Consider the following 13,824-nt stretch of genomic DNA (forward strand, 5'->3'; position numbering starts at 1 on the left):
ACGTTGGCCTAAAGGACTCCTTCTAATTCACCCTGGGACGCCCAACTTATCTGGTTTTTTTTTTTTGTTTTGTTTTGTTTTTTGTTGTTGTTGTTTTTTTTTTTTTTTTTTTTTTGAGACTGGGTTTTACTTGTAAGCTCTGGCTAGCCTGGAGACTGGGTTTTACCATGGATGGCCTTGAACCAGGAGGTCTTTCTTTTTTTTCTTTTTTCTTTTTTTTTTTTTTAAATGTTTTTTTCATTGTATATATTTATTATATATAAGTACACAGTAGCTGTCTTCAGACACACCAGAAGAGGGCATCAGATCTCATTACAGATGGTTGTGAGCCACCATGTGGTTGCTGGGAATAGAACTCAGGACCTCTGGAAGAGCTCTTACTGCTGAGCCATCTCTCCAGCCCAACACAGAGGTCTTTCTGAAACTGCCTCCCAAGTGCTGGGATTAAAGGTATGTACCTTGTCTGGCCCACTTCAGCCTTTGTGGCCTCTGGGGAAAGGCTGCAAATGGAGGCCAGTCTGCATACCGGGAATCTGCTGATGTCATCACTCACTGAATCTAGTCATGCGCGTCTAGATGACTGGCTCTGTACTAAAGGCAGACAGCAGTGAGGACTAAACCTGGGCCCGGCACAGACTGGAAAGCTGTAGCAGCACAGCTCTTACTCTAGCTCTTTGCTTTTTCGTGTTGAGACTGAATCTTTTTAAGCTGTCCAGGAAGGCCTGGAACTTCTAACTCTCCTGCCTCAGCCCCCCAGGCACCTCAAATTACTAATCTGGGAGACAAAGACGTTCCAATATTTTATTTATTTATTAGGTACATGTGAGACAAAGAAGAGGGCATTGGATCTCATTACAGATGGTTGTGAGCCACCATGTGGTTGCTGGGATTTGAACTCAGGACCTCGGGAAGAACAGTCGTTGCTCTTAACCACTGAGCCATCTCTCCAGCCCCCAGGTCTTTCTTTCTACTTTAAGATTTGTCCTTACTTATGTGCGTGTGTCTAGGAATATGCACACGGGTGTGATCCCTTGTGCTGAAGTCATAGGCAGTCATGAGTTACCTGACATGGGAGCAGGTAACTGAACTCAGGTCCTCTGGAAAAACAGCAAATGACCTTGATCAGAGTCATTTCTCTGCCCCCTTTTTGTTTTTTGGAGAGACAGTCTCACGGAGCCTACGCTGGCTTCAAACAAGCTGAGGATGTCCTTGAACTCCTGGTCTTCCCTGCATTCATGTCTGACTAGAAAGCCAACTCTGACAAAGGTGAAATATGCTCTCTTGGTAGGCGAAAGGGATCCATGCTCTACTTCCTAGGACCTGTAAGGCCAGCTCACAGACAAAGAACCTTGTCACCACGACCCGTCAGACTGGCGCTGGCACACTGGTGGCGTGTGCTACCTGGAGTCAGTGGTGCCATGGCAGGTCCTGCAGCAGGAGCTGCAGAGTCAGATGCCCTGCTGTCACAGCATGACTAGGGCCAGTGACACTGGCCTCGGCTCTGGGCCTCTAGAACAGGATGAATAGCTGTCCTTTCAGCTGTGGTCAGTCTTCCACCTTAATTCAAGTTCTCCGGAACCTGACAGAAGCAATACTGGTTTGGAGGATTATGCCTGTGATCCCACCAGTCCTCGGGAGTCAGGGTCAGGACTGCTATGACCTTGTCTCCAGAGAACCACACAGAGCCAGTGAGATGGCTCAGCAGGTAAAAGCGGTTGTTTCTGCATGAGAGTTGGAGTTTGATCTGCAGATCCTACAGCAAAAGGAGAGCCCATCCAGAATTGTCCTCTGACCCCATCTACATGTGACTGCCACACAGGGACAAGACAGTTCACATGATCATAATGAAACCCAAAGGGAAACTATCTACATTAAGATAAACAGTGTGATAAGAATGGCATGTCAAGTTGACAGGGTGGCTTTTTTGTTTTTTGTTTTTTTTTTTGTTTTTTTTGAGACAGAGTTTCTCTTCAGAGCCCTGGTTATTATGGGATTCACTGTGTTACCAGACCTGCTTTGAGTTCAAAGAGATCCACCTCCCTCTACCTCCCAAGTGCTGGATCTGAAGGCATACACCACCATTCAAGGCTTGCAGGGTCAATAAAGATCTTATTCCATAACGGATATTAGACAAGCTACTAATGACATTTATGAAAAATATTATACCATATATCCAAAATCACACAATGGGCATCAAAACTAACTCAATGTATTTTGTTGTTGTTTGTGTGTTTGGAGACACAAACTACATAGCTAAGAATGTTCTGGAGCTTGTCATGCAGACCTGGTTGAACTCAAATGCACTGAGATCCTTCTTCCTCTGCCTCTGTCTGCTGAGATTAAAGGTGTGGGCCACCACTGCCTGACTATTACTTTAACTGAGACATAAAAGTTATACATACTGGGGCAGTGAGGTGCTCAGTAGGAAGAGGTGCTTGCCAGGAAGCCTGACAACTTGAGTGTGATCCTGGAGATCGGAGAACTAACTCCTCAGAGCTGCCCTTTGACAGGGCACACATGCGTGCCATGGCAGGACACACCATCCCACTCCCGAACTCACAAAATAACGAATAAAATAAAACAATTTTAAGTTGTACAGATTAACTAGGCATTGTGGCTCAAGAATATTACCTTATTGCTCTGGAGTCCAGGGTAAGGGACTCCTACCTTATAAATCCAGGGAACTGGGGGTATCGAGCCTCTAGCACACAGATACATAGACACAGATCTCCAGGTACACTCACAGATCCACGGGCACAGATACACACACACACACACACGCGCGCGCACACACACACACACACACACACACACACACACACACACACCATCATGGTGGCCTGGAGGTGCATACCTGCGATCTCATCACTCAGATCACTTAGGAGACAGAGGAAGGAAGACAGTCAGAGTTCAAGGTCTAAATGGTCTCCAAAGCCAGTTTCAGGTCAGCCAAGGCTATAGGGGGAAAATCTTTAAAAAAAAAACCAGAGATGACTCGGTGAAGTGCCTGCCACAGAGCCCGAGGCCCCCAGCTGTGATCCTAGAGACCACGTGACCACTGTGGGGTGGGGTGTGTCTAATCTGTAGGCCAGTTTGCTGACCAGCTAAGTCAGCAAGCGCAGTGCTGTGAGACCCCTGCAGCCCTCCCACAGGAGTGCACTGTTCAGATCAGGGCCAGCACATCTGTCTCCCCAAGTGTCCTTTCCCAACTCCTTTCTTCCAAGTAGAGGATGTTGTTTGGCTGGTGGAACTCTTGTCTCTAATATGAGAAGCTGGAACTCTACCCCGTCAACACATAAACCAGGGGTGGCCCAAACCTATTCTAACACCAAGGTGATAAAGGAAGGCTTGAAAGTTCAAAGTCATCCCCTACCGTCAAGTTCAAGGTTAGCCTGGGCTACAAAAGGTCAAGTTCAAGGTCTGCTTGGGCTACAAAAGATTCCTTTTTTAAAAAAAAAGCCAGGTGGGCACGTTCTCTAACAGCTTCCTTTCACCCCAGCACTAGGGAGGCTAGCCTGTACTACACAGTGAGTTCTAGGACAGTCAGAGTTACATAATGAGACCCTGTCTCAAAACCCACCAACAACCACACTGCGCTTTGCTGGGCACAATGGTTTTAATCACAACACAGGCAGATCCGTGTGAGCTCCAGGCCAGCCATGGATACATAGTGAGATCTTGACTCAAAACAAACAACAACAACAACAACCACCACAAAACATCTTTCTCAGAGCTATTTTTGAAACACACAGCACATTTGTTACTGTAGTTGCATAATATGTGGCAGCACACAGAACTCTCCCAGACGAAAGGCGGGGAACAGGACACACATACTGATTTGCTGTTGTTGCTTTGAGTTTTGAGTCAGGTAAACAAGTTACCGATTCAAAGACAGAAATATATACAAACATTTAAATACAAACTAGTGCAAGCTCTCATTTAGTTTAGATACACATCTTTGAGGGTGCAGCCAGTGCTGGCCTCTAAACCCTGGCTGTTCTTAGCATGGCCATTTCAGGACAGCCCGCACTTGAAGGGCCACGAGCAGCTGCTTTTCTTCTCTGACTTGGGAAACTCAGGAAGCAGAGGTGCTGGGCCGCCTTTGAGGCGATGATCTACAGCCTGCTGCTTGTCCTTGACTCTCCTGGAAAGCTCCCCACAGACTTGCTGACTGTTCCCCTCTCTCTCTGCTGGTGTCCTCCTCGGCAAGGCAGCGTCCAGCCCCCTGGCAGCTGGTCGTCCATCTCTAAAGAAAACAAAGGCACACAAAAGCCTCCAACATTTTCATCGAATCTACAAACCTCAGATTTGTCCAACTCCTGCTTTGGAGTAGAGTGTCCCCTGTGTACAATTAAGCAGGATACGTCAGTTTTAAGACACAGTTCCTTGGTTTCGTTTTGTCAACCCAATCAACTGGGAATGCCCGTTCTCATAAAATAGCTGGCCCTGTGGAGAGGCCTGTGGGACAGGCCAGTCTGTGAGAGTCTGGCTGGGAGGGAGCCCCAGTAAATTTCCATTTGGTATCTCAGAGGCTGGAGCCGCATGGGACATGTATCTGCAGCTGTCTGAGGCCGAGAGCTGGGGACAGAAACACGAGAACGTATTCTTGCCCTGACATCTGTGAGGGGGCTGTCAGTTGGCTATCACTTTGCTTTAAAAACAAATCCATTTTTGGTATACCAATCACATCACCAAGTCACAGACATTTTCATGGTTAGCCATTTTATGTGTGTGACAACATAATGTATGACTGTTGCTTTCTCCCGTCCCCCATTTCTAAGACAGGGTGTCACTATGTAATTCCTCCTGGCACTATGTAGACAGGGCTGGCCTAGAACTCACAGAAATCTGCCTGCCTCTGCCTCTCTGTACGTCTCCTTCTTAAGTGTTTTTGGGGAAACAGCTTTTATACTGCAAAGATCACAGACGGCTCAAGTATACCCTCTAACTCACACAACCTCAATAACGCATTAATCTAACCCTGACAGCCACAGCGTGCGGCTTCTAGCTTGCTTTAGCTACACTTCCTCAGCTAATGCATGTGATCTGAGACCTCGGCCAGGTGTGCTCCACGTGGTCTGAAAGCAAGTTGCTTTCACAGATGCTAAGTGTGGCCAGACCTCAGACATTAAAACAATTCATTCCCTTCCCGAGAGGATGCACCCAGCATTTCCTTCCCTTGAGTGCCTTTAGACTGCTGAGGACAAAGGCAGAAGACCCTGGAGGCTGGTCACTCCCTCCCCAGCACACTTGCATGGCCTAGCAAAGCCTGTCAGAAGCAGCAAGAAGCTTCCAAGGAAGTGACTCGCACTCACCCACACAAAACTCACCCATAGAAAGAGAGAGCCTGGGGTTGCTCAGGTTTCCTGTCAGGACATCCTGGCTTGAGACACTGAATGATTGGAAGATGCCAGAAGGTGGCCTTGAGACACGGAGACTCTGTCATGTTTGCAAAATACAGTTCCACAGCAGGTATCAACTCTCAGCTCCATCCCTAACCCCTTCTAGGTTTTTTTGGTGTCCAATGCCAGTAATTCCAAGATGAGGCAAGAAGGACTATGAGTTCTAGGACAGCCTGGGCTACACAATGAGACCCTGTCTACAAACCAAGCAACCAAAAAACAAATAAACAAAACCAAAACCAACCAACCAACCAACCAACCAACCAACTAAAAAACAAAATAAAACCAGCAAAAACCAAACCAAACTACCTCCATAATGACACTTTTTCTTTCATTTGGGTATAGACTAGATCCAGGAGACTAGCTGAAGGATCTGTGTGTGGATTAAGAGTAGATCTGGGAGCTGGAGAGATGGTTCAGCAGTTAAGAGCACTGGCCACTTTTCCAGAGGTCCTGAGTTCAATTCCCAACAATCACATGGTGGCTCACAACCATCTGTAATAAGATCTGATGCCCTCTTCTTGTGTGTCTGAGGACAGCTACAATGTACTCATATACATAAAATATATAAAAATTAAAAAAGCAAAACAAAACAAAAAAATAAGAGTAGATCTGACTCTGTGTTAAACAGTCATGGATCACATTTGACCTGAGGATGTGGAACCTGGGACCGAGCCTCCCTGTACAAGTGGTGACTTCCCATCACTGTGGGGCCTGCTTGTCTCCCACCTGGCAGAAAGCAGTGCTGGGTGACTCACTACGCAGGATAAGCAGTGAGCCTGAGGGTGTTGGGACCACGGATGATCTACTTTGGGCTTGTCAGTCAAGTGCAGGAGCAGACAGGGCTCACCCACTCATTTACCCAGTCACAAAGCACAACTTCAGTAACAGACTTAGAGCACTAGGAAGTGCAAAGATGGTTAAGCCTCAGTTCATCCTCCCTTCCCCCTTCTCTCTTTCTCTGTATTGAGACAGGGTCTCACTATGTAGCTCTGGCTGTTCTAGAAGTCTCTATATAAATCAGGCTGGCCTCAAACTTCCAGAGTTCTGCCTGCCTCCACCCCCTGAGTGCTGAGAGTAAAGGGCATGGTGTGAAAGGGGTGTGAAAGGGGTGTGAAGGGGAGGATGGCTGGAGAACAGGCAGAGTAAAGCCTGCCGAGGGGCTGTTTTGCTCTCTTGTGTTGCTGGGGTTCAAATCCTGGCTATTGAGTACATACCGCAAGCATCTTACCTGCGAGCTGCATCCCATAGGAGCTGGGATCTTATGTGTAACAATAATAAATTTACAGTAAAAGTAACAGGTACAGTTATCAGTAAAACCTGGAGGAGCCTTTGATTCATTTTTGTTTCTGAGACAGTCTACTGTCACTCAGACCAACCTCGAACTCACTATGCAGCTAAGGATGACCTCAAACTTCTGATCCTTCTGCCTCCAGCTCCTGGGTCCTGGGAATGAGATTCAGGGCTTCATGCAGGCTAGGAAAGTATGCTGTGGCCAAGCCCTACTCTAAAAGGGGTTTAAGCAAGGGAGCATCATGAACTTGAAGTGAGCATCTTGTTACAGGGTAGCGGTAAGTTCAAAGTCCAACAACCCAAATTTATAGGGTAGACAGTTACGGTAAGGGGAGAGCGGATACAGGAAGACCAGCTATCAGCTATGCGAGAGTCCAGACAAAGGATGGAGCTGCTGAATTATAGTGCCAGTGGGCAGTGGGAAGATGTGGATCACGGCTGCAGCCACGACAGCAGTATATTACAGAGGCAGTTGCCACTTTAGGCGAGTATAGGTGTGATGATGGTTTCTCAAAAGTGCTGTCCAGACACTAGCTTAAAGCACTAGCTACCCTGCAGATGTGCTCTGGTCCTCAGACTACACGTTACTGTGGTGGGGGGCAGGTACCACACTTCCCAGTTTCCTGCACATCCTGTGTAGTTCCCAGGAAGTCCTCTGTGCAGTGGGAGCAAGCAAGAGAATCCTGTTTACATAAGGATATCATCAACTAACTTAAGAGTGGCCAGCAAGACAGTTAAGGGAAGGGCCCAGCATCTTCTCTTTACACAATGTCTGAGCCTACAGGGCTAGAACTTCATAGGCAGAAGAGTTAGAAGAAGACAGAGCAGGAACCCAGTAGGGTCAGCTAGGACCCTTTCTTCCAGTTCCCCTTCTGTTAGGAGGCCAGTGTATTTCCTCCAATCGTAGGGTGGTAGGTGATATCAGGAATGCAAGTTACTAGGCAGAGTTCAGCAGCCAGACGTCCTAATGCACTGTGCAGTCTCCCCAGCTTCGAGGAGAGCATCTGTTTAGAGGTCTTACTAGTTAGTGCAGACGCCCAATGTTGGTGGGGTACTTTCTGGCTTCATCACAGGATCTGCTGACACTAGGATTCACATTATCACATACTTGATCTTTCCTGCCTTGACCACAAACTGCTTCCTTGACTGTGTATAGCTGATGATGTCTGTGGAATGCTTCTGGTGTTCATCTCTGCAATGACAGACACTGAATTTTGGAGGTAGCATCAGAAGAGGTAGGTAAGGGGAGATGGCCTCCAGGCTGCTAAGGAAATACATGGGGTGCTGATCCTTCCCTCCACATTCCCATAGCCATGCCCTAGGCAGGAACAGTAGATGAGAATGTGCTTTAGTTCTTCTGCTAACAGCCCACAGGTAACACTTGTTTTCATGGACCTTGTGTTTCTACTCAGGGTGAAATTCCATTTCCTGTCACCACACATAGCTTTCAGAGAACTGCACTCCAGTTGAAGATCATGGCTTATTTTTTCCTCAGTGAGTCATCCTTATAAATTTATCTCTAGAGACAACATGGTCAGCTCCCCAACTCACGGAGGCCATGGGACTTCTTTTCTTCCACATTTTCTCACACAGAATTCATTTAAAGTTTGAAGTGAGCTGAGTGGTGGCGGCATACACCTCTAATACCAACGTTCCAGAAGTAGGTGGATCTCTGAGAGTTAGAGGCCAGCCTGGTCTACAGTGTGAGTTCCAGGACCATCCTCGTGTCCCCCCTCCCCACCACCCCCACCACCAAGAAAAAACTGAAATAAAGCCACAGGAGCAGTGTATGTGTCCTGCACACAGCCTGCTGCTTATAGGAGCGACCTTAAGGTATATGGGAGCTGGCCCTTTCCAGTGGACATCCATGTCTGCCTCTGACTTCCACAGGCTGCAGTCAGGATACCTTTGAGAAACTGGAAGATACTGTGGCCATGCCACCGTGCCTACCCATACTGAACTGCAGAACCAGGGCTTGGGGCTCTGGTTGTGTGGCATATATTCAAGTTCCCTATCGTGGGCTGGGGAAGTAGCTGAATGGTGGAGCATACGCAGAGCACGCACAAGGCCCTGGTTCACCCTCAAGCACTGCAAAGAAAGGCACAGGTTTTCTGCTGGCTCCAAGACCCTTATTTCAAAGGAACGGGGCTATAAAAGTTGATGGATTTGCCTTAAGCTTGAGCTAATTAAGAAGCTAAAGATGACCTTGAACGTCTGAGCCCTCTCAGAGTGGGGATTAAAGATGTGTGCCACCATGTACAGTTTATGGGGTGCTGGGGATCTAAGCGAGGGCTTTGTGTGTGCAAAGCAAGCACTGGTGCCGCCTGAGTTACATCCCTGTTCCCTACTCTGCTGCCGAGGCTGACCTCAAACTCTGGTTCTCCTGCCCTAGCCCCCAGGGTACTGAGATCAGTTATAAGCTGTCATAACCAGCTTAATTTGAAACCATGGGGGCTGAGGAGTTGGTAGGGTCAAACAAACCTCCAACCAAAGCTGCCTGGACAAGAGACTGAGGGCTTGTGTTGTGCTGCCCTTTGGTGTAGTCCAGCCCAGTGAGAAGGCCCACATCCTGCTTTAAAAACAATAAAGAGGGAACAAGATTTGCACTTCCTTCTGCTCCCCCACTGTTTGACTTTCTCAACAGCACCTGTCTCTGTCTGACACACTGCATCTCATTTTCATATACTGTCTCTTTTTTTCTCCTCACAAGGATACAAACGTTTCGGGAACAAAGCTTTCATTGCTGTAGCCAATGTCCAGCCCAGTGGCCGAGAGTTAGTAAAGGCTGCACAAATGCTCAGTGAGGCCAATGTTCCTTCTCCCACTACAGCCATATCTTTCCATGGACTTAGCAGCTGAGAGCTCAGATGACCATGGGTCTGTGTCAGTGGCAACTCTCCCAGTGTGGTGGTAAAGGTTCCTCTCCACCTCCAGGTACTGTGTTCATCTGCAACTCCTCCCCTCCCCCAGCCAGCTTTCCCTCCCTGACCCAGAGAAGTCAGCCTGTTCCTTCATCTAGAGTTTCCTACCCTCTGCCTTGTGCTGATATCATATTCCTGAACACATCTACAAGAGGCTGACAGTAGACACTGGCTTGCCCTGGGAGGCTTCCTGCTCTCCGGCTCTGTCCTTTACCACAGCTCCCCAGCCAGGGCCGACCTAAAGGGCTCAATATGGCCAAAATACTTTCCTGCTGGTCCCAGGTGAGAAAGTTTCTCTTTAGCCAGTTCACAGCATGTAAACTAAACACTGACTGTTGCTGACATACTGAGGACAGTGGACTGAGCTCCTCTTTCCTGATGCAGGAGCCACCAAGCCAAGGAAACTATCAAATTCAAGTCCCTGAGAGAGACCTGGTCAGTCTGGGCAGCACTTGCTTTGAGTCTCAGGATGGCCAAACTCCCTTTAGCTCTTCACGATTCCTTTTTTTTTTTTTGGAGCTGGGGACCGAACCCAGGGCCTTGCGCTTCCTAGGCAAGCGCTCTACCACTGAGCTAAATCCCCAACCCCACGATTCCTTTTTAATATTTGAAAAGTATCATATCAAGTTTTGCTTGCATTTGTATCTGTGTACCATGTGTGTGCCTAGTGCTATGTCAGAAGAGGGAGTTGGACCCTAGGAATTGGAGTATATGGTTGTTGAGTTATCATGTGGGTGCTGGGAATTGAATTTGGGTCCTGTGCAAGAGCTGCCAATATTACTAACTGTGGGGTCAGCTCGCCAGCTTTTTCTTTTTTAAGCCAGGGATACCTGTAGTTGAGGCTAGTTCTGAAATGCCTAAGTAGCTGGGGCAGGCCTTGCTCTTTTCCCAATCTCCTGACTGCTGGGATTATATGCTGGAGGCACCACACCATGTATATGGTGTTGGGGATAGAACCCAAGGCTCTGTGCAGGTTGGGCCAGCATTCCAGCAGCTGAGCTGCATCCCCAGCTCTCCAAGGCAGTTTCTGACACCGATGATTAGACTCAGGTACTGCTCAAACCCTCACTAATCTGTTCCTGAGGGCTGAGCCTATAGGTCTCTACGGCATATTGGCTGATTCAGGATAGGAACCACTGCTTTTCCAGCCAAGGCAGGAGGAAAGGTCTTGTTCTATCTACACAGGTTCTATCAACCAGGCTCAGAAAGTCTCAGGACATGACATTGAAGCTGCCTGTCAAGAAGCAGATACTTAAAAAGCTTGGGCTCCAAAGAACCACTACAGAGCACCACATATGTAACTGTCAGCCTTATCCTGGGACTTTCTCTGCCCCCACACTTCTGCCAAGCTCTCCATCAGGGGGAAAATCAGGACAGTATACCAGTAATTCAGTACTAGAAGGCTCAGGCATTCTGGGTTTGAGGCTTGCTTGGGCTGTATAGTGAGACCCTGTCTTAAAAACCAGACAATTAGGGGTAAAAAGCTGTGTGTAAACTCAACCTCCAGTCTGTAGCCTTCTCTTGTCTCTAGTAAGATCCATGTACAGGCTGCTGTTCTTAGAGCATGGAGAACAGGCGCTGTGGGTTTGTAGGAAAAGCAGGTACAGAAGGGGTGACTGCTGCTAGATCTCGATATTTAGAGTCTATTTAGACTCTAATACAGAGCCCTTCCATTGGCCCACCCCTGCTGAAGGCTATGAGAAGGAAGACTGGATCCCTTCTGGGTTCTTTCTCTTTATTATTCCTCATATGCTGTCTTTCATCTGAAACCCAAAGTAGTCTTGTCATAATAAACATGACAGGACTGACTAAAAGAGAACATGGAGGGAAGGTCACAGGGTCCCTTACACCATGCAAGAGGTCCTGGGTACTCGCTCTACAGAAGACCCAAACCCTAGTAACAGAGCTGGAAAGGTATCCATAGTTCAACTATGTCCCCACTGACAGGAGAGGGAATCCACTTTTCTCAGCTCAAAGGATGCTTCCCAGACCTCAGCTTCCTACCCCTGTCTTTCTGGAAGTCAAGGACTGTGGGACGGAAGGATGTCTCAAGGTCACTCGTGTGTGTGTGTGTGTGTGTGTGTGTGTGTGTGTGTGTGTGTGTGTGTGTGTTGTGCTGACAGTGACAAAGAATTAGGCTGGTGTTCAGGTAAATTCTGGTACCCACCTTGAGTTCTTTAGTAGGTCCCACTTCTAACTCCTTTGCCACCCATAGGGCTTACTGGGGTGGGAACGGGCATAAACTTCTGTTAAGCCAGGGAACAGAACACAAAACCTTCCTGGGAACGACTGCCCTTAGAAACAGAAGACGACGAAACAAAACAAACCGACTGTACTACCAAGTCTTTGAGGTATCATGCCTTTTGTTCCTGAGGTGATGGTGGTTAAAGGAGGCCGGACGTGGCTGCTGCCCTGGTGAAAAGTCCACTGCAGGAAGGAGCCACAGACACACGTTGGAGGCCTCAGGGCTGAGCCTGGAGTAAGGTATGTGTGTTGGGAGAGGAGAGCAGGGCAGGCCTTCTAAGTCCCTCCTACTATCTCCTCCTTTCTTTCCCATCCCTCTTCCTACCCTTAAACAATCCCCTCCCCCAACTCTTCCGGCCTCCCCCCTCGCCTCCACGCTTCCTTCCTTCCCGGCTTTCCCCTGCCCCCACTTTCTACCCCATCCCATTTCCAGTCACTTTCTTCACTCCCTTTTTTCCTTAAAACCTTCCACACCTTCCTGCTCCCTTCGGCCCATCTCCCCTACCCATCCCCCTCTTCTCCCTCGTTTCCTCCCCTCCAGCTCCACATGCGGCGGACGCCACGTCCCCAGCTCCGCCCACGCGAGCTTCGCGGGGAACCCCGGTGACGTCACCACCCGCAGCGCCCTCCTTCCCGCGCTCTCCAGAAAGGACGCGAAGGTGGTGACGTGTCCGGAGCGCCAGCGCGGCTGCGCACAAGGCGCGTGACCAACCTGCGGCGCCGCCTGGCGGAAGAACATCGGCGGTGTGGCTGGAAGCGATGTGCGGCGGCAGCGTGGTGACGTCATCTCGCGGGGCCACGTGACCGCATGCTGCTTCGGCTTCCCTTCTGCCAGTGTGGGCGGAAACGTGGCTTCAAGCCTTGCATTACTTGGTCTCCTGAAACAGCCTGACGTCGTCCGGCTGCTGGTTATGGGAAGTTTGAAGACCAGGAAACATAGAGACTGCGTACTCATCCCCTGCCTTTGTCAGCAACCGAAATTGTGTCTTAGGACGGTACCGAAAGCACCATCTCCAGCAACATGAGCAGATAACATGTGATGCTGTCTTTATGCAGACGAGGAATTCACGAACTAGTCCATTTCTACAGTATCCGAAGTCCCACAGGAGCGCATTCCAGACCGCAGCCAAAGCTGCTGGACCCACACCAAGTCGTAGAGGGGAAGGCAGGAAGGAAGTCATGCACCCAGTTGGAAACCGACGTTGTTTTTTGAAGTGCAGTTTTCCACATAGCACTTCACAGTGTCTGGGTCCTTGGACCTTACCCTGGGGCTTACAATTTAGATAGACACTTTTTGTTGAGCAGGTTGGAGCTGGGCGTTTCTGTCATTTGCAATTAAGAGGTTTTTTTTTTTTTTTTTTTTTTTTTTTTTTATATGTAAGTACAATGTAGCTGTCTTCAGACACACCAGAAGAGGGCATCAGGTCTCATTACAGATGGTTTTTGAGCCACCATGTGGTTGCTGGGATTTGAACTCAGGACCTCTGGAAGAGCAGTCAGTGCTCTTAACCACTGAGCCATCTTCCCAGCCCCCAACAATTAAGAGAGTTTTATACGACATTCCTATTCAAGGGCTGGAGAGATGACTCGGCAGTTAGGAGTATTGACTATCAGCGGACCTGTGTTCCCAGCACCTCCATGATGGCTCACAATCATCCCTAACTCAAGCTGCAAGTGCTTCAACCTTTTCTGATTTCCCAGGGTACCAGGCACCCATGTGTTCATACATACATGTAGGCAAAGCATGACAGAAAAACCCCCTGCATATCAAACTAATATATTTCAAGTTGAAAGAATATATTCACAGAAGTAAACTAAACATAATTTTAGTACTGTGTAGAAATCGATCTGTAGCCCCAGTCGGCCTGTGGGAAGAGTAATGCCTATAACCCAGGGGAAAATGAAGACTCAATGAGAAAACCGACTGGAGTTAAGTGTAAACAGAAGTCGTGGCAGGTGTGTAG

The sequence above is a fragment of the Rattus rattus genome, chromosome 6 (assembly GCF_011064425.1).
Source record: "Rattus rattus isolate New Zealand chromosome 6, Rrattus_CSIRO_v1, whole genome shotgun sequence".
Classification (NCBI taxonomy): Eukaryota; Metazoa; Chordata; class Mammalia; order Rodentia; family Muridae; genus Rattus; species Rattus rattus.